The sequence below is a fragment of the Heptranchias perlo genome, chromosome 31, assembly GCF_035084215.1.
Source record: "Heptranchias perlo isolate sHepPer1 chromosome 31, sHepPer1.hap1, whole genome shotgun sequence".
Lineage (NCBI taxonomy): Eukaryota > Metazoa > Chordata > Chondrichthyes > Hexanchiformes > Hexanchidae > Heptranchias > Heptranchias perlo.
Genome location: NC_090355.1, coordinates 12,950,594 through 12,969,870, shown reverse-complemented (window position 1 = coordinate 12,969,870; position 19,277 = coordinate 12,950,594). Strand labels below are relative to the sequence as shown.

Here is a 19,277-nt window from a genome sequence, read left to right as displayed (position 1 = left end):
CCAATCATAGAATTGGATATTTGAAGAAATCTCATGGAATGTTTATAGTTGAATTGAATGGCTTGGCCCCCATCCTACAAATTCCTGTTCCTGAGACAAACCAACAAGTTATTGCAACAAAATGAGCTGGAATTTTTTTCTGTGAGTAAAGATGGTTTTTAACCCTTTATGTACCACCACAAAAATGCTTCATTTTTGTTACAGTACAGTCAGCATCTCATTATACCTTTGCTCAGCTAGTGTCCTGGGGTACCAAACAGGTGTCATGAACCATAAGTGCAGAGGATGTATTTGATCACCCAGGGCTAACCATAGATACGGTTAACGGTAGAACTGTGGGTCAAATATTGGTGGAAAGGTGGTCTGCCTTAAAATAGGACACTGTGAGAGTTGCCTGGGAAATGATTATTGATGTGTATAATCTGACGTTGATAGTTGCAAATGGGTTGAACAGTGATTAAATTAATTTCCTATTAATGTAGGTAATGTCATTGTGAAAGGGAAGATCCAAGGTCACAGGGGTACAATCTGCAATCTGCAGGAAGCCTGCCACTCTGTAATGATACACTGCCCTCTCATGCTGCTCTAGCTTGTCTATGGGGAAGGAAGCAAAATTGCTGTTTGAACAAACAAGGTCACTTGCTTTACATATCTATGGACTGTTGATTCTCTATGTTGTTGATGTAGCCTTTCCAACATCTACAAGGCACAAGTCAGGAGTGTGATGGAATACTCTTCACTTGCTTGGATGAGTGCAGCTCCAACAACACTCAAGAAGCTCGACACCATCCAAGATAAAGCAGCCCGCTTGATTGGCACCCCATCCACCACCCTAAACATTCACTCCCTTCACCACCGGCACACTGTGGCTGCAGTGTGTACCATCCACAGGATGCACTGCAGCAACTCGCCAAGGCTTCTTCGACAGCACCTCCCAAACCCGCGACCTCTACCACCTAGAAGGACAAGAGCAGCAGGCACATGGGAACAACACCACCTGCACGTTCCCCTCCAAGTCACACACCATCCCGACTTGGAAATATATCGCTGTTCCTTCATTGTTACTGGGTCAAAATCCTGGAACTCCCTTCCTAACAGCACTGTGGGAGAACCGTCACCACACGGACTGCAGCGGTTCAAGAAGGCGGCTCACCACCACCTTCTCGAGGGCAATTAGGGATGGGCAATAAATGCTGGCCTCGCCAGCGACGCCCACATCCCGTGAACGAATAAAAAAAAATGTTTCTAGTGAAACCCTAAAATTATACTGAAGCATAAAGTTGAAGAGCCATAGTGACTTTGACAGCCACTAGCAGTGCTATGCCAGTGGAAGAGTTTGGCTACCTGCTCGGACCATACAGCATAATTCAGTCCTGCCGTCCCTCATAAGTTGCAGCCTCCACAGGCACTGCTCCTCTGACAAATGCAGGTACGTAGGAACATTCAGCACCTCGAGCATGTTCCGTCCTTCAATTAGATCATAGCTTATCTGTATCTTAACTACATCTACCCGTCTTGGTTCCAAAATCCTCAATACCCTTGCCTAACAAAAATCTATTAATCTCAGTATTGAAATTTGCAATTTTCAGTTATATCTCTGCCTGTAGATTCTGGTGTGAGGAAAAGTAGGTGCAGAAACTGACCTTTTCTAGTATCTCTTTGTTGGTCCTCCTCTCCTTCCTCCACAAAGCACAGATATAGGCAGATTCCCATGGGGAAATCCATTATGATATTATTGGAGCTGTTGGGCAAAAATGGCAGCAGCACGACAGTTACCTCAAAGGCTCCTGACAACCTAAGGGCCGACTGCGAGAAAAGAGAAAAACAAGAAAAATGTTGGAGAAACGGCCTGCAATTATTCAAAGAATCTTCTTACAAGAATCTTTAAATGAACTTCTATCCACAGCTCAATCTCTCGCAACAATGGATGCCCATTTTCTATGTGGTGTTATACTGGCTGAAGTGCATGGATGGTATCATGATGCCAACTTGGTCTCATTTGTATACATCTACTCACAAACTGACTGGTGTTCCTCAGGCAATTTAAATCATAATTCTGAAATTGGATGGGGCAATAATGGTTGGAGAGCTGGTAAAATGCCCATTTTTCCTACACTTGCAGTATTTGTCATTTAGAGTTTGGCAGTTCTCCCTGCCGTGCGGCAGTTGTCCACACCTATACTTGCTGGACCTATTACAATTCTTCTCATACTTGAAGTTGTACACTTTCTTGTCTGTGTGCTTGATTGCATTTATGGGCACTGTGGATTGTAATACTCATGGTAGGTCACCACTTTTTAACATCAGATTTGTGTCTAACTGTACACGTTCACTCAAGGCCTCGCTATTAACTTGTCCTTGATCATTTCTTTTTTGGACAGCTGATCCAGTCTGTGAAGATCAATTATGAATGATTCTGCAAGTTCTCTGTGTTGCTGTTTTCTTTTACGAAATGTAGCTGCTTCTTAAATCACATTTCTCTTAACGGCAAAATGGCCATTGAACTTTCCCAATGCTGTATCACACTTTTTACTTTCATCATTTGCCAAGTTGAATGAGATAGAAATATCTTCAATTTATGATCAATGCAGTATAATTTCATCTATATCAGTTAGTCCTGATGTAATCCTATAACATTCCCATACTCTTTTACAGTTTGGCCATTCTTCAAGGTTAGAGAAATTAAGTTTCACTGGACAAACTTTGGAAATACCAGCCTCAGTCGTATTTAGGTTTAATTGATACTTAACTCACATTTCAGATCATACTGACAGTGTTCCATGACAGTCCATGTGGCTTTGACTTTCCTCCCTGACATTCACATTAGATTCTGTTTTTTTTATTCCTTGCTTAATGAGAACTCTTTCCATCAGTACGCAACTATTCAAATCAGATGCTGCATCCCACCCTCTCACAGTACCACTCTTGCAAGCCACACACCCACAACTCACAGGTCACACACTCTGGCAGCTATTTAACCATGACAGCCACATCACCCAAACATCTTGCAGGACACTCACTGACACACTTCCCTCTTTCTTGCAGGAGAAGGTGGCACATAAAAACAGGCAGCAGGAAAGACCTCAGGGAGGACAGGCACGCCTACATGTCCTCACCCCCATGGAGGAGACAGTGCTGTCGATCATTGGACGGGCTGTCACTGCAGCCGTGGCCACGGCGATGCTGGAGGTATCAATGATGAGGGTCCCTGCATACCTAATCCTCCTTCTCACTCCTCACTTCTCCCTCAGCCCACAATCTCTTCTGACTCACATTCTGCAGATGGTGTGAACACGCACGTCTTACTTTCTCCTCTCCCCTCACCACAACTCGACCCGTCTCCCTTTGTCATTTCAGATACCCAAGACCTGGAACCAGCACCATCAGAGGAGGTTGAGGAAGATGACAGGGATGGTGCAGACACACCGTCACTCGATCTTACACTCGCAGTCACCAGCTCAGATACTGACACCGCGCGTACTTTAGAGGCTAGGTTAGAGGCTGGTTATTTGATGAATTGATTATTTGATTATTTGGTTATTTGATTAATATTTGATTAATATTCCTTCCTAAGCTACTTTCTAATCTCTTTGATATGATGTAGCCAGTTTCCCTGTTCCTGCACCTGGGCATATTTGATCACCTGGGTGTAACATACAGACGAAAATTGGGCAGGGAGGATCACACCTGATTTTCCATCCATTTAAGTGAATGGAAATAAATTTGGGCAGATTCCCCTATGGACATGAAATCCTCACCCCATCCTTCTCCAATTTTCTGCTAAATGCTACTCCCAGATGATCCATCATGTTCAGGCACAATAACAGGAAATTCTGCCATATATATCTTATATAAACTCCTAACTGTCAGCAATTGACTATCCTTGGCCTCATGTAGAGGGAGTTTAGCATTGGTTGTCCAACCTGCAAGAACATCATGTGGCATTTTTGGGCTGACATTTTCTCAATAGCTTTGCCCAAGTAAACAACCATTGGTGCTGGACACTGAAAACTTGGTGAGCCCATGTTTTGTGGAATTAGAGAGATTCTTGAGACTTACGATGTACTTAGCTCCCTTTGGTGTGTTCTATTCAAGTGTATGATTTGATCCAATGTATAAAGGATATGATCTCTCTGACTTTGAGTCCCACAAAATCAATCTTTTAATTTTTACTTACAATACACTTCTATGTTATACATATTGGGGGTGAAATTACACTCAGATCACAGGTAGTGTGTTAAGAGCCCTTTTCTCACAGGCATGCACAATTTTACCCTGTGCTTTTTGGATGCTTGGTGCATTAGGCTGTGCTAAAGATAAATCACAACTGAGAGGTCAATTGGAAACCATCTGCTAGAACATTGTTCAATTAGCTAAACAGCCATTAAACAAGTGGGCCAATCCAGCTGTGGAGTGCACAATATCTGTGAGAAATTCAACTATGAATTTTTTGATGAGGCGCAGCTTCCTCCTTGATGAGGTTGAGGTATCTCTGTTGCTGGAAGTAGACATGATGTCTGGGGTAACTGGATCCTGGTGGATCTCCTACCAAGGTCTCAGACCTCCTTAACTCTCCTCTGTTGCTCATCAACCTTTCTTCCTTGAACATGTCCAACAAAGTCAGACTTGCTAACGCACCATGCCGAGGTATGGATTGGAACAGCTGAGTACTCTTCATACCATCTCCTGCTCAGTTCTACGCTGGACCTCTGTAGACTGTCTGCTGCCATAATGGCATTTTTACGATGGGTGTCATTAACATAATGTGGGGTCAAAGACAAGTATGTGCAAATTTGCACATTTACTTTCAGTTGGCGCTTAGAAGCTCTTAACAGCAACAAGATCAACAGCTTGCACTTTTATAGATGTCTTCAAATACAGGAAGAAAAGAAAATTTGGAGCGCGAGCAGGACCGCTAAAGGGAAAATGTAAAATGCAGCAGCGGAGGAGGTTTTTGAAATCAGATAAGGAAACGGTTTGGCAGACGGAACCAGGCAGGGATTTCCAGAAGGCAAAAGTATCGTGCAGAAGAATGAGCAGCTGACATTGGTGATAAGGAAGAGGGGATAAAGTAAAGTCCAGTGTTAAATAAGCATATGGTATACAGAGACTTGAGGCAGGAGGAAATCACAAAGGGAGGGTAGGGGAAGGACATGGAGGGATTTGAAAGTGAGGCTCAGAATTTTAAAGTGAATTTGTAGGAGCAATGGGAGCCATTGGGGCGATGGGGGTAAGGGGATTGCAGGACTTTGTGCGGGTGAGAACGCAGGCTGTTACATTATGGATGAGTTGACGATTTCGGAGACTCACGGTAGGGAGGTCAAGTAGGACAGCTTTAGAGAACTGAACTCTCAATGCCTTAATAAACAATAACATTTGTTAAACTGATTAGGACTCAGGAGGAATTTTGTAGTATGGGCAAAGTGCTCTAATTTTGCATTATTGCTGAGGCACCAAATGGCTGCACATTAACTAATACTGCATGCATTAGCTCTAATCATGAAGTAATTTCAACCACAGCTGTATATAACTGTGACATCAAGATGATGGTTATGGTTGTGACATTCGGTCACTTTTGTCCTAACTATAAAATTGTACAGTATACTTTCACTTCAATTTTTTTCCATTTCTTCCAATTTGTAAGAAAAAATATAAGATGGCTCGTTCATTTTACAGTAATGCGCCACAGCAATGTGAAGAGTGGGCAATATAGCAGGAGCAGTGCATTCCGAATGAAATATGGCTCCTCTTTGCCAGTCACAGTTCCACTGATAGTTTGTACAATCCAGCCTGCCCCCTCATCTGGCTGACAGGTCACATTGGCAAATCTAGTGCTGGAAAATGGAATGAAGGCATAAATAAAGCAACAGATCTGTCTCATTGTTCATCTCTAGGTTGATTTGCCCATTAATATATTGAATATTTGGACTCCCAAGCATACTTAAAATTGCTTGGCACTTGAAATATTTAAAAAATTAAACAAGGTGAGTCAAAAGGTATATTGCACTGTCGAAACCAATAAGATCTTTTTTGGCCTTGTTTATTCTTTTAATGGTTTTTGGGCACACAGTTCAGTGCATTAATGTGTGACTCAGTGCTAACTAATCATAACTTCACTGGCCTCGAGCAAACTGACAACTTTTATTTTGTTTCTGTCATAAAAGATACTACTTCATTACTAAAAAATATACCTCAAACCAATCTGATGCATTGCATTAAAATTAAATTTGAATCCATTTCAAAGCAATTTGGGCTGAATGGAGGACTGTGTGTGAGATGTCAGACCCATTCCATCATGATTTAGCTTCTGTTGATTCTGCAGGTTTTCAGAGTTCCAGAGCCAACAGGCACACAGTTTTAAGTTACATTGTTGACAGAATGAAGCAGTGGAAAAGATTGCATTTGATTAGTCTAAGTGCAGTAGGTGTGTGATCCCCGTACACCAGTTTATTCTCAGTTATTTCATGTTTTCCTTTCATGGTGTACAAAATAAGCATTAGCATCTAAACTAATGCTGTTTTAACTATTCACAGGATATGCCAGCATGCCTGCACTGATTGTTTTTAAAGTTATATCAGAATTGCATTTTGCAATAACTGACTCACATAAACTAGAAGTCATACCTGCCTGAACCTGAAAGCCTTAATGCATCCTAAAAGGGCGCTGTCTTCTTAGAGAACATACCTGATAATTGCTTTATTGTTTGTAGAAGATCTGGAAGAGCTGCGCATCATTTAATTCTGAGATGTCACGTAAACAAACAAAAAAATATTGATCAAACACGTTTTTGTGACGACAGTGTCGCATTAACTTCCATGTTGGTCTTAAAATATGTTACCATACTACTTTCTCTATGCAGTTGCAAACAACAATGCGATCAATCAAGGAGTGCCCATTTGGTTTTCAGTTCCACCTCTATAACTTCCCAAATATCTCCCACCTTTAGGCTCCAACTTCTCTTTCTCCATCATAATCTTTCTTGTCTCCATCTCTCTCTCTATTAATATTGCTGTGGTCAGTGCACAAATGAACTTGTCTCTCTGGTTCCTTCTAAAGTCCAAATATAGTGTCCTACACACTCTTCCTCTTCCCTACACCCTCAGTGTGATGAAATCCAGATTCTTGCTCTAACATTTTTTCTCACAACTTCAAAACAATGGAATTTGCTACCTCCTTCTGTCTTTTCTTCCTTCTCTAATCTTCTAGCTTTTGAAAATCCAATCTTGCTGTTATCTAATAACAATTTCTTGATCTAGCTCCTCTTTTAAAAAAAATACAATCTTTACAACCTTTGGAGGTCTCTGCATGATGAGCTCAGCCCTTGGCCTCCGAATAAAAAAAAGTCCAATGAATATCAGTCCTTAAAAAAATCAATTTTTTTGTTCATATTTTGTGCTTATCAGAATGAGAAATATTACTTCTGAGAAATGAACAATTCCCCAGGTTTGGCAGCCAGACTCACCCAGCTCAGTCATAGCGTGGGTAGATGCATTGTATAGCGACACATTGCCTAATGTTTTATTTTGAGCTACACCCTCAGCAAAGTGCCCCTTAACGACCATTTTCCATTTCCCATAACAGCAGTCTTTTTGAATGATTGCCCATTTAATGCCAATTGAATATAAGACAGATTTGTGTTATGCCACCTTGCCCAATATGAACTAAGTGAGCTCTTCTCAAACTCATTTTACGTCGGATTCTTACAGTCAACAGATGAACAAAACTTTCATCCCATCTGTTTGTTTGGGATTCAGACTCAAGACCCAGAGATGAAAAACAAGTGTGTTAAACCACCTCACCCCAAAAATGCAATATTTGCACTTCTTATTTCATTTCTTAGGGACTTTTGGTTGTGTGAGGCAATAGTACATACTAACAGGTAACCTCGCCAGGAATAAAAAACATTTGAAAGCCTATTAATTGGACAATGACAATATTGTATTATGAGATTTGTGTCGAGTATGGATTCTTCTTGAAAACATGAATATTGAAATCGATAAAGGAATAGAGGGTAAGTTGATTTGATAGCATGTAACAGCTATTGCATACCTTCCCCACTGATTCCATCCCCCTCCCCAGACACTGTTCTTATCTTCCGACTCCATATCACCTACTACCATTTCCATAACATTGCCCGCCTCTGTCCCTACCTTTGTCCATCTGATGCAACCCTCATCCACGCCTTTGTCACCTCCAGACTTGACTATTCCAACGTACTCCTGGCTGGCCTCCCATCCTCCACCCTTCATAGACTTTAGCTCATCCAAAACTCTGCTGCCCATATCCTATCCCACATTATGTCTGGCTCACCCATCACCCCTGAACTTGCTGACCTACATTGGCTCCCAATCCCTCGACACCTCCAATTTAAAATTCTCATCCTCATGTTTAAATACCTTTATATCCTTGCCCCCTCCCTCTCTCTGTAACCTCCTCCAACCCCTCCTAAAATTCCATGTGCCTCCATCTCTGGCCTACCTCCACACCCTTTGCCCCATCATTATCGGCTGTGCCTTCAGCGGTCTAGGTCCTAAACTTTGTAATTCCCTCCCTAAAGCTCTCCGTCTCTCTACTTCCCTCTCCTCATTTAAGAGCCTCCCTAAAACCCACCTTTTGGTCACCCTCCCAATACTCCTTCTTTGGCTCAGCATCCATTTGCATAAAGAGTCTTGGGACGTTTTTCTGCGATAAAAACACTATATGGATGTATGCCATGATGTGGAGATGCCGGTGATGGACTGGGGTTGACAATTGTAAACAATTTTACAACACCAAGTTATAGTCCAGCAATTTTATTTGAAATTCACAAGCTTTCGGAGGCTTCCTCCTTCCTCGGGTGAATGTTGTGGAAAATTTTCCACAACATTCACCTGAGGAAGGAGGAAGCCTCCGAAAGCTTGTGAATTTCAAATAAAATTGCTGGACTATAACTTGGTGTTGTAAAATTGTTTACAATTATATGGATGTAAGTTGTTGTTGTATGGAGATGTGAGGTAGCAGACCAGAGAAAGGAAGGTTGCGTTTCATAGATATGGAAGTTAAGAGACCAGAGAGAGTAAATGTTTAGGTTTGGAGTTACGAATGTCAGAAAACATGAGGATAAAGACTTGGGTGTAGCAGGGAATGAAGAATGAATCATGGAAGTATTTTAATCTATTGGCTGGAATTAGGAGGCTCAGAGAAGTGTATCTTTGGTCTGGATGCAAGTTAAGAGGCCAGTCTGGGGGCAAGGCACATCGTGTGGTTATGAAAATTAGAGCCCAAGCGTTTGCTAGTTGTAAGGTTGAGACGCTGAGCAAATGTTAGCCATGAGGCCGGTAAAGTGAATCTACTGTCTGGGGGCCAGGGATGTGTACATTGGGAGGCCAGGAGGAGTGAGTCCAAAACTAATTTACAATCCTAATCAAATTATCAATACATTAACAATCAAAACAAACAAAATACTTTCTAACTCTCTCAAGGGGGAAATAAAATGAAATTGTAAAATGCATACATGCAGAAAAATCCAGCAGTATAATTGTTGCTTCAACACAGCATCCAAAATGTCTTTGTGTTCCACACAGCATGATGTTTCCTGCAGCTTTCATGGAGCAATATATATGTCTGTATCTATGGATGAATTTGAAAAAAGAAAGAAGACCCTTGTATAAACAGAATATAAAATGAAAGAACTTGCATTTATATAGCACCTTTCACAACCACAGGATATCCCAAAGAGCTGTACAGACAATGAAGTGTAGTCACTGTAATAAGGTAGAAAAATACGGGAGCTAATTGCCGTACAGCAAGGCCTCACAAACAGCAAAGATAAATGACCAGATAATCTATTTTAGTGAAATAGGTTGAGGGATAAATATTGGCCAGGACACGAGGAAAAACCCCCTGCTCTTCTTCAAGTATTGCCATGGGATCTTTTATGTCCACCTGAGAGGGCAGATGGGACTTCAGCTTAAAATCTCATCCAAAAGACATCACCTCCAAAAGTGCAGTGCTCCCTCAGTACTGCATTGAAGCGTCAACTTAGCTCAAGTCACTGTAGTGAAGCTTGAAACTGCAACCTTCTAACTCAGAGATAAGAGTGATGCCACTGAGCCAAGACTGACAGTATATATGAACACCCTCAATAGCTTAGTAGGGAATGTACTGCCTAATATGGTATTGAGCACAGAGACCAAAGAGGCCCCAGGTTCAATCATATTCTGTGCTATATTCAATTATCTTAATCCATGTGAAAGTTGGGATGCTGAAAATTACCACAGCATCCCTGGGCTGCACTGAGGGAAACTAGTCTGGGTTCCCACATCTGATCACTATCCAATCAGCCCTGTTGGTGAGTATGTGAGTGGAGGCCAGACCGACAGGTGGGGAGGGTGACTTTATAGTCCTGTATGGTCCAATGGCAGTTAGTACTCATTGTCTAGACTCATACATGAAGAATGGCCATTTGGGCCAGGTACCAGAGGGCTGGATGCAAATTGGAACTGCATCCCAGCATGAGTTAATTCCTTCTGGAGAGGAAGAGAGAAAATGGGGAGGGGGTTAAGGGGAAACCTACTGTCTGCCTGTATTGCAGAATTCATTTCCATTGAGAGAGATTCTACCCTTTGTGGCTTGTACAGTTCGATCCCTGAACTATGCCACATGACTTTGCTGCACTTTTATTTTCTACATTTTTCCAATTTAGAGTTCACAACAGTATTCCGTGTCTGTATTCCTACTATTTATAAAAAGACAAAGTAAGATGCTTGAAATAGGAAGTTTGCTAACGATAGGACACAGAAAAACAACAAAAGGGCCTTTTTGTGATGCAGCGATAATCCCTTGATGATAAATTTGACACTGCCACTTACTTACAATGGCTGTTAATTCTTACAAGTGCCCTTGCAACAGTGGTGGTGATTGGGTTTTTATAGTTTGATTTTGCAAGGGTCAGCCATGCTGATTGGTTAATAGTCCTGTCAATCATGCTTTGACAATAACTGTTTTGTCTGTGTTCTGTGATGTAACAATCTAACTGGCCAAATTAATAATCCACTTAGTTACATTATGAAGCCACTTAGAAACAGTAATCTACCATGACAAGAAAAAGCAGCTTTGGCACTATTTAAATTGTAATTAAATGCCTCGTGTTAAAACACCACTGGGAAAACAAAAAGACACTGTCAGCATGACGACACTAATCTTTTTATCATTTGTCTTGAATTCTGGTAAGTGACCTGTTGATTTCAGTAGGTTTTTATTCTCGTGAGCCATCTGAAGTTCTGAAGTTCTTGTGGTTTCGCTTCCCCTGGTAGCAATTTTGCTTAAGATTTCTTTTGTTCTTAATCCAATCGAGCTGAGCTGTGATGCCTTCTGTGGTCGAATAGCCTGCCGACACCCTCTCACACATAAAGAATGACCATTCTGTTGAGGTACTGGAGGGCTTCTGACCCATGGAACTGTGGCCCAGCAACTCATCGTCTTTAGAAGAGGGAGAAAACTAAAACATTGTATATAATGGACTCCAGCAGAGTTTAAGAAAAGATAGATTTATAATGTCATATTCAGTAAAATTCTCTTGTTGAAAATGCAACTAATTTTTGACCCAATTCTGCTTTAACGTCCATAATAAAGGATGATCAGATCTTGCCGACCTTCCAGCCCAATGAGCTTGTTAGGGGCATATCTCACCAATCTCCTATCCATCCTGCTCACCCTACCCACCACTACCCCTGACCTCTGTTAGTGGATGAACAATCACTGACCCTCTCCACATTTCCTTCCAAGATGTCTGCTCACTGACAAACAAGGCCCTTGTTATCTATGTACTTACTGTGGATGACTGCATTGTTATCCTGGCTTCAGTTAAACTTGGCGGACACCTTGGGCAGGGTTTGAACTGCCAAGTCCGGGTGGGTTCGGGGCAGGGGGGCAAACAACATCGCATTTTAATGGAGTGGGAGTGAATCCCGGCTCCAACCCGCCGAAAAACGTCTACGAACCAGGCACATCTGGGTGCGTGCGGATCAAGAAGCCCGAAGTCCCGTCAGCGGGCCGATATTTAAACAATGAATTAAAGTACTTTAACTAGTTTATATTTTGTGTATTGAGGCAGGAACACGATTTTAACCCTGCCTCAATGTGTTTCCTATGGTGTCTGAAAGACGCCATGGAAATGAAGGTGGGTTGCAGCCGGCAGCCATTAGGCCATTTAAATCACTGTTTGACAGATGGGGATAAAAGGTGAGTTTTTGCTGCAGGGCAATCAGTTCTCTCAGACAAACCTTTGACTGGGAGTTCTTTGTGTTTAGACTGAGGTTTCTTTGTTAACACTCAGAATTCTTGTGTTCAGACATATTTACCTACTTTTTGGACCCCTTTAAACTGACAACATCGTGATGGGGGGGGGGGTACATTGGCTGAATTCACCAGTACATCTGAGGAGGAGGAACATCAGCGTTCTCGCCAGGCACGGTGCGCAGATCCGGCTATTGCAGCACCACACGACCTGCACAAGAGCAGAGAGGGGAACGGCCGAAGGCCCAACGTGGCAGGAGGCGCTACCCACCTAACGGGGTCTACAGACAGAGGCTGAGCTTCCTGGACCTCTCTGAGGAGCAGTGCCAATGAAGGCTCAGAGTAAGTCGCCAGGAAGTCACAGATATCTAAGTACTTCTTCATGCAGAGCTGCTCCCGGCTGGGCCTGGTGACATTGTATTGCCCGTGGCAGTTAAAGTCACCACTGCCCTCAATTTCTTCACCTCCAGATCCTTCCAGGGTGCCACTGGTGACATCTCCAGGGTCTCTCAGTTGTCTGCTCACAAGTGTATACAACAGGTGACAGATGAATTGTGTCACAGGATGTCCCAATGCGTCCTCTTCCCCATGGACGACATCAGCCCGACTGAGAGGGCAGTGGGTTTGCACTCTCTGGCTGGCTTCCCACGGGTACAGGGCACAATTGGTTGCACACACATGGCAATCCAAGCACCTCCACATGAGCCAGGACTGTTCATCAACCGAAAGGGTTATTGTTCCATCAATGTGCAACTCGTTTGCGACCAGCTGAAAAGATTTCTTAACGTATGTGCCAGATTCCTTGGCAGTTGCCATGACTCCTTCACTCTGCGAGAATCCAACATCCCGGCCCTATTCCACTCACCCAACAGACTTAAGGGCTGGTTCCTTGGAGACAAGGGACACCCCCTGCAGACGTGGCTCATGACACCTCTGAGAAACCCCACCAGCGAGGCACAGCTGCAGTATAAGACAGTCACATCACCACCAGGAGCGTAATTAAACATGCCATAGGACTACTCAAGATGCAGTTTCAGTGCCTGGATCAATCTGAGGGAGCCCTTCAGTACACACCAGCGAGAGTGGGTAGAATTATAGTTGTCTGTTGAGTCCTGCATAACATTGCTCAACAGAGAGGGACTACCGGTGGATGAGGCTCCATGCCCCCATGAAGCATCCGCATCTGCCATCAACATGGAAGAGGAGGAGGAGGAGGAGGCAGAGGAGGTGGAGGAGGAGAAGGAGGAGGAGGTGGAGGTGGAGGAGGAGACGGAGGAGGAACAACCCAACGGCAGAGCAGCGGCTCACCTGGCTGCTCGTCATGCCAGGAAGGCACTAATATTTGATAGGTTCTCCTAAGGAGATATGCAAGGTGAGGACAATCATGTTCTAGGGCCACCTGGAACGAGCACGGCCAACACCAGACCCCCCACCACCCCCGCACAAAACATTTCTACAACCACATATACAGTCACTGTAAACGCACCCACTGGGTGGCATCAAGGCTCGCTGTTCACAATGAAGCAGAGAAAAGAGCACTATCACCAAAAAGACTCAAGAATGGGCAAGACGTGGCCGTGGTAGTGAGAATTATAAGATTTAATGTGCATGGAACATAAAAAAGAGAAATGAAAAACAAGACAATCTGTCAAACACCCTTGTGCATACCCTTTCTGATTACAAAACTTTGCCTTTCGCTTCCTACCACTTCTACGTGGTGCATCTCCTGTGGCTGCAGCAGAGGTAGAGGCAGGTTGCTCATGTTTATGCCCGGACTATTGAGATGCTTTGGGCCTACCCCCCTGCGCTTTGGAGCCTGTGAGGGCCCCACCAAAGACTATTCAGGGGCAGACTCGGTCACTTGGAGAGGAAGCAGCATTGTGGGTTCTGGTTGGGTTGGGGGGGGGTGCAATGGGTGAGACGTGGAAGCACTTTGAGTGGCGTCCCCACTTCCATGTCCCCTTTTGCCATCAACCCTCTCCTGGGCCAGGGCCACATCACTCCTACCACCCTGCTGGACAACAGTTTGGAGGACATGTGTGATGCCTTGTAAGGCCACTTCTAAAGTATCTGTCAGCCTGATTAAGTTGCCAGAATGTTGTTCACCCTGAGTCCAAACGGCTGTTATCAGGGCCTGAATGGACTCATTTGTGAACCGTGCTTGAACCTCAATGGAGGCCAGCCTTCTCTCCATCGCAGACATTCCCGCAATTACCTGCGCCAGCAGTCCACTAATGCACGAGTTGTATTCCTCCATCCTCCCTGCTATTGTGGAGAGTGTGTGTGGCACCTGTTCCAGTACCTCGCAAATGTTCTGCTGTCCCTCGATCACTCTCCTTTCAAAGGATGGCCCCCGGGGTTCAGCATCTGCGTCCAGCTGAGCAGAGCCTGGAGAGGAGTGCGCCCACCGACGTGCACTCTCCACAGCTGCCCCTGCCACCAGTGTCTGCTCGTGCTCACTTGTGTGTGTTGACTCTGCAGGTGACAACGCAACTAACTCACTACTAGGACCCACCGAGGTGTGAGTATCTGCCCTAGTGCATGGCTCGCTATGATGTGATGATGCGCCCTCGGAGGCTGGGAGCTCCTCTGAGGAATCGCCCTCTACCATCACTTCAGTCCTTGAAGGGCCTGGAAGAGAACAGAAGGCAGTATTAAGAATCATCACAGATGTAATGTTGCGATGAGCATACTGAGGTGTTCAACATGTCAATCATTAATAACATCAATTCATGTTGTGTGTGATGAATGTTAAAGTTCTGTCACCAGACGTTTGTGCGGTTCCAGTCTCGGCATCCTCGAGGGACAGGCACTCGACCGTGCGGCTGATTTCCAAGGCCTCCTCCTCTGCCACTGTGAGGACCGCTGTTTGTTGTAGCCCCCTCTCCAGTCCTCACCCTTTCCCGTGCATTCTGAACTCTCGTCTCCTATAAGGGGAGAAAGTACAGACGTGTGAGTGAGTGAGGGTGAAGTGGTCAGCCGATGAATGCATTGCTTTGAGTGAGGCTGACCGTGAAAGAGATGTATCAGAAAGAGACATCACATTGCATCAGGATTGGAGTGAGTGGCAGTGGTGGGTTCACAAATGGGGAGGTGAGGAAGTGCTCAGAAAGTGAAGGTAAGTTGAGGATGGGCCTTAAGTGATGTGATGGAGTAGGCTTCGCAGAGCAGAATGTGAGGGGGAGGGGGGAGGGGATAATGTGCACCACAGAATGCAGGTGAATCAGTAAGTGTACTCACTTTTGCTGACCTGGTTAGGTCATTGAAGCGCTTCCTACACTGCACCCAACTGCGGGAGATGTTGCTCCTGCTGGTCACCTCCTCTGCTACCTCGAGCCAGGCCTGCTTGGTGGTAGAGGCAGGGTGCTTCCTCCTGTCCTGCGGGTAGAATATTTCCCTCCTCCTCCTCACTCCGGCCAGCAACACCTCAAGTGAGGAGTCACTAAATTTGGGAGCAGGCTTGCTCCTATGATGCTCCATTATTTGTAAATCCTCCTTTCTCCAACAAAAGCCATTGCATCAGTGGCCCTTTAAATACTCCAGCTGACAGCATGTCATTCGGGTGCGCAGTCTGCCCGCTGTGCAGCTTTCAGATGGCAAACCCAGAAGCCACGTTGAGGGTTATCAATTAGGACATGATCGCGTGGGGAAAGGTAGGGATTTATTTTCAGGTTTCCCACAAGCCCATTGACCGGGGGGAGAGGTCATCCTGCCAGCATATTAAAATCCTGGCCCTTGTGCTTAGCAAAGCCTCCTTCCTCACCGCCTGCCCGACATTGGAGAAGTGCGGGGTTTATCATCAAGTCACAACTTTGCCTCTTCTCCCTATTTCAGTGACTCCTTCTCCTTCAAGCATATTGAACCCTAATGAACCTTTGTTGCACCACCTCTAAGGCAAGAATATCCTTCCTTAGGCAAGGAGACCAAAACTGTACACTGTGTACACAGTACTCCAAGTGTGCTCTCACCAAAGCCCTGTACAATTGCAGCAAAACTTCCTTACTCTTGTACTCCAACCTCCTTGCAATAAAGGCCAATATAACATTTGCCTTCCTAATTGCTTGTTGTACCTGCATGTCTTGCCTTAGAGGCGGTGCAGCAAAGGTTCATTAGGGTAATATGCTTGAAGGAGAAGGAGTCACCGTAGTAGGGAGAAGAGGCAAAGTTGTGACTTGATGATAAACCCCGCACTTCTCCAATGTCGGGCAGGCGGTGAGGAAGGAGGCTTTGCTAAGCACAAGGGCCAGGATGACCTCTCCCCCCGGTCAATGGGCTTGTGGGAAACCCGAAAATAAATCCCTACCTTTCCCCACGCGATCATGTCCTAACTGATAACCCTCAACGTGGCTTCTGGGTTTGCCATCTGAAAGCTGCACAGCGGGCAGACTGCGCACCCGAATGACATGCTGTCAGCTGGAGTATTTAAAGGGCCTTTAAGGCAACGGCTTTTGTTGGAGAAAGGAGGATTTACAAATAATGGAGCATCATAGGAGCAAGCCTGCTCCCAAATTTAGTGACTCCTCACTTGAGGTGTTTTGTGTAGAAGGACAGCCAAATCCCTCTGAACACCAACATTTAATAGTTTCTCACCATTTAAAAAAAATTCCGTTTTTCTATTTTTCCTACCAAAATGAATTACCTCACATTTCCGCACATTATAATCCATCTGCCACCTTCTTGCCCACTCACTTAACCTGTCTATATCCCTTTGCAGACTCGTTGTGTCCTCCTCACAGCTTACTTTCCCACCTAGCTTTGTATCGTCAGCAAACTTGGATACGTTACACTCGGTCCTTTCATCTAAGTCATTAATATAGATTGGAACTAGCTGGGGCCAAGCACTGATCCTTGCGGCACCCTACTAGTTACAACCTGCCAGCTTGAAAATGACCCGTTTATTCCTACTCTCTGCTTTCTGTCCATTAACCAATCCTCAATCCCTGCTAATATATTACCACAGTCCCATGAGCCCTAATATTGTGTAACAACCTCTTGTGTGACACCTTATCGAATGCCTTTTGAAAATGCAAATATATTACATCCACTGGTTCCCCTTATCTACCCTGCTAGTTACACCCTCAAAAAACTCGAATAGATTTTTCAAACAAGATTTCCCTTTCATAAAACCGAGTTGACTCTGCCGAATCATATTATGATTTTCTAAGTGCCCTGTTACTACGTCCTTAATAATAGACTCTAGCATTTTACCTACGACTGATGTCAGGCTAACTGGACTACAGTTCCCTGTTTTCTCTCTCCCTCCTTTGGGGTTATATTTGCTACCTTCCAATCCAGGGGAACCGTTCTAGAATCCAGGGAATTCTGGAAGATCAAAACCAACGCATCCACTATCTCTGCAGCCATCTCTTTTAAAACCCTAGGATGTCGGCCATCGTGTCCATGGGATTTGTTGCCTTTTAGTCCTATTAATTTTTCCAGTACTTTTTCTTTACTAATCTTAATTACTTTAAGTTTCTCCCTCTCATTAGACCCTTGTTTCCCCATTATTTCAAGTATGTTTTTTGTGTCTTCTCCTCATTGTCTACTGCACCCCCCCCCCACCCAGGCCCATCCTGAGATCCTCCCTGAGATAGCCTACTTTCTTCCTTCCCTCAGCCTCTGCACAGAGCCAGCTCTCATCCTTAGCAATTTCAATCTACACCTCAGCTCCCCTTGCTGTCTCTTCTCTGATTTCACCACCCTCTAGCCCTTTCTAACCCTCTCTATATAAACTTTCCAACTCATATTTATGGTCACCCCTCAACCTTCTCATTATCTCTACTTCCATGATTTTGATCACCAGCAAGGCAACCCCATTCACTTCCTTGTATCCTTTACCACCCACGTCCCCCTAACTTCCTGCAACCCCACTTTCTCAGCATCTTCCCCTGGAAAAAGCTTTCTCCTCAAGTCATTTACGACTGACATTTCAAAATGCCAAACGTCTGGCTTTTTGCTCTCCCGCAGCACATATAACGTCAGGAATGACATTCACTGTGATTGTGATCAGGGTGCACTTTCCCTCCTTGTTTTCCTTGACCTCTGTGCAGCCTTTGACACAGTCGGCCACACCAACCAGCCCACAATGCTTCTCCTCCAACGGCCAGCTCCAGGGGACTTCCTTTTCTTGATTCGACTCATACTTATCTGATTGTAGCCAAAGCATTCGTCAGCAACGGCTTCTCTTTCCGACTGCACACCGTCACCTCCAGAATCCCTTAAGAATCCATCCTAAGCCTCCTCCTCTTCTTCATCTATGTGCATCATCGTCATCTGCAGACATGAGATCAGCTGCCACACATACACTGACAATGCCAGGTTTACCTTTCCATCGTCTCTCTCAATCCCTCCACTGTCTCTGTGCAGTCAGACTGCTTGTGTAACTTCCAGTCTTGGATGAGTCTTAACGTCCTCCAGCTAAACATTGAGAAGATCCTATTAGGTGCTTATAATGGGCAGAAAGAATATTGACCCTCTCAGTGAAATATTGCCACACTTCCTGTATTCTTGCAATGTTGGGGGGTGTCCTCTCCCCCCAAAATGTGTTGACCTCGCTCCATTACTGTGCTCACAGCATTTGCAGGGCCTCGAGGCTGAATCAACCTTTTCTCTGTTAATGTTCAGACATTCTCTCTGACAATTGCACATTCTACAGTTGGATTATTAAACTATTCAACATTTCTGGTGGTTGATTGACTTGTTAGCTGTTCAACAAACATTAAAGGCTCCTTATTGGAGGTACATCGTGATTTGCCCCTGCATTTCTGTTGCTGCTAATGTAAAAGCTATGCATTCCCATTATCATATTATTTTGTTAATATTGGAGAAAAAAATTGCTTTTCTCCAGTTTTTAGTGAAAAGAGAAATATTCCGATTATAAATATAAGCAATAGGAACATAACATTGCATTTCGTCATTTGTCTCATTATATTGTGGATGCGTTATTGATCAACTTTAAGCTGCTTTAATTGTACTGTACTTAAATCTCGCATCATGATCTC

At 44.3% G+C, this 19,277-nt stretch overlaps 1 long non-coding RNA gene across 1 annotated transcript in view; it reads right to left on the bottom strand.

The window, feature by feature from the left end:
- LOC137300392 (uncharacterized) overlaps positions 1-18,874 on the bottom strand; it is a 33,564-nt gene extending 14,690 nt beyond the window's left edge. The window contains exons 1-4 of the long non-coding RNA XR_010958069.1: positions 18,601-18,874; positions 9,494-9,609; positions 6,685-6,740; positions 1,644-1,806 (exon numbers count right to left, since the gene is read on the bottom strand). This is a non-coding gene — a long non-coding RNA (uncharacterized lncRNA). The remainder of the gene's footprint in view (positions 1-1,643; positions 1,807-6,684; positions 6,741-9,493; positions 9,610-18,600) is intronic.
- Positions 18,875-19,277: the final 403 nt, after the last annotated feature.